We start from the raw sequence: 2,465 nt of genomic DNA, 5'->3' as shown, positions 1-2,465 counted from the left end.
AAAAAAAAAGAAAAGATAAGGAAGGGTAGATGAGGATGAAAGTGCCATCGCGAACAGGTAACAAACAGAATTTGTTGGAATTGCTTTTTGAAACAGAGTCTTAGTCACATTGGGTAGAGTGCCATGGCATCATACTCACAGCAACCTCAAATTCTTGGGTTCCAGCAATCCTCTTGCCTCAGCCTCTCAAGTAGCTCGAACTACTGGCGCCAGCCACAATGCCTGTCTGGCTAGTTTTTCTATTTTATCTAGTAGAGATGAAGTCTGGCTCTATGCTCAGGCTGGTTTCAAACTCCTGAGCTCAAGCAACCCACCAACTTTGGTCCCCTAGAGTGCTAGGATTACAGATGTGAGCCACTGCATGTGGCCTTTAACTGATACTATCGTTTTGCATAATTTTTAAAATCTGGTGTTTTTCAAATTATAAAAATAATACTCGTGGCTTGATGCCCCTAGCACAGTGGTCACAGTGCCAGCTACATGCACGAAGGCTGGCAGGTTTGAGCCCAGCCTGGGGCCATTTAAACAATGACAGCTGCAACAAGAAAACAGCCCAGCGTTGTGGTGAGCGCCTGTGGTCCCAGCTACTTGGGAGGCTGAGGCAAGTGAATCACTTCAGCCCAAGAGTTTGAAGTTGCTGTGAGCTGTGATGCTACAGCACTCCAGCACTCTTCCGAGGACGATATAGTGAGACTCTGTCTCAAGAACAAAAAAATACTCATTATAGCAAATGAAAAATACAATGCAAAAATGTATTCAAGGCAAAACCTCCCTCATCTGTTCTACCCTTCTACAGTAAACAGTTGTGTGTATACTTTTATTAAAATATACAAACACATTATTAAGGTTTTGTTTATTTACACAGACACATCTTTTCCAAAAGTTAATTGATCTGCATACTGGAGTGCCTGGGATTGAGGGCCAGTGAATTCACTTTCTTTCTTTTTCTCCCTTCTCCTAAATTCTCTCACGTTTTCTCATTTTCTTCCTCATACATGGGGGAGGGAAAGAAGTCCTTAAGTCTTTTTAAAAATAAGGACTGCTTCACAAATTTGCATGTCCTCCTTGCATAGGGGCCATGCTAATCTTCTTTGTATCGTTCCAATTTTAGCATATGTGCTGCAGAAGTGAGTACCATTAAGTCCTTTACAATAATGGGATTTATTTTTTATTTTAGAGATGGAGTCCCACTTCGTTGTGCTTTGTAGAGTGCCGTGGTGTTACAACTCACAGCAACCTCAAACTCTTGGGCTCAAGCGATTATCTTGCCTCAGCCTCCTGACTATCTGGGACTATAGGCACCTGCCACAATGCCTGGCTACTTTTAGAGATGAGGTCTTACTCTGGCTTAGGCTGGTCTTGAACTCGTGAGCTCAGGCAGTCCACCCACCTCCGCCCCCATACTGCTAGGATTTCAGGTATAAGCCATCACGCCCAGCCAATAATGGGATTTCTTACACTTCTGCATTTTTGTCCTCAATGTCTTGTATAGACTTCCAAGCCAACTGATACAGGTCTAATTATTAAGAATTTGTCACTTCATATTCCTTGCCCTTTAAAAAAATATTATTTTCTATTTTCTAAGAGTTCTGTGAAAGATGTTAATTCTGTTATCTCATTGCAAAAAAAAAAACAGTCTCACTGTTGCCAAGCTACAGTGCCATGGTATGGTATTAGCCTGGCTCACAGCAGCCTCAAACTCAGGGGTTCAAGTGATCCTCCTGCCTGAGCCTCTCAAGTAGCTGGGACTACATGCCTGGCTAATTTATTGCAAATATTAATTTTTATATTTTTTCTGGTCCACTGATTTTATTAATAGTATCTTTGGCAATACAAAGGTAACAAATCTATTAATAGTTTTTAAATTTTCAGATTAGTTTTCTTATTTTACAAAAACCAATTAAATAACCTAAATTAGCAACTCTGAGAGGTATCTACCAGATAGCTCAGTAAGAACTCAGGATGAAACTGTGGAATTATTAGCCTTGCTGCTGTGTATGATGAACAATGGAGGCAGTATGGCAGTTACTCATAAATGGGGTTTTCTTATCAGCAAAATTCATGGAGAGGCCAATGAAATCTGAAAGAATATGTTTTCAAGGCCGAGCATGGTGGCTCATGCCTATACTCCTCAGCTGTGGGAGGCTGAGGCGGGTGGACTGCTTGAGCTCAAAGGTTCAAGACCATCCTGAGCCAGAGTGAGCCAGAGTGAGACCCTGTCTCTACGTAAAAAAAGCCAGGCACTGTGTTAGGTGCCTGTAGTCCCAGCTACTTGGGAGCTTGGGAGGCTAAGGGTAAGAGAATCGCTAAAGGAAGAAAAGAAAAAAAAAAAATTTAAAAAAAAAAAAAACTTCAAACTAAGATGAGTGAAAGCCAGTTGAAAGCAAAATTTTAGGCTCGGCGCCTATAGCTCAACGGGCTAAGGCGCCAGCCACGTACACCTAAGGTGGCGGGTTCGAATCCCC

At 41.9% G+C, this 2,465-nt stretch overlaps 1 non-coding gene across 1 annotated transcript; it reads right to left on the bottom strand.

Annotated features, from left to right (window-relative positions):
- Positions 1-1,028: 1,028 nt before the first annotated feature.
- Positions 1,029-1,135, bottom strand: LOC111727565. Its single transcript, XR_002775091.1, has one exon. It is a non-coding gene; the product is annotated as a U6 spliceosomal RNA (small nuclear RNA).
- Positions 1,136-2,465: the final 1,330 nt, after the last annotated feature.

Source organism: Otolemur garnettii, unplaced genomic scaffold, assembly GCF_000181295.1.
Source record: "Otolemur garnettii isolate 467f Iridium unplaced genomic scaffold, OtoGar3 scaffold00112, whole genome shotgun sequence".
NCBI classification, from domain to species: Eukaryota; Metazoa; Chordata; class Mammalia; order Primates; family Galagidae; genus Otolemur; species Otolemur garnettii.
Note: the sequence above shows the minus strand (reverse complement) of the source record. Positions and strands in the feature narration are given on the sequence as shown.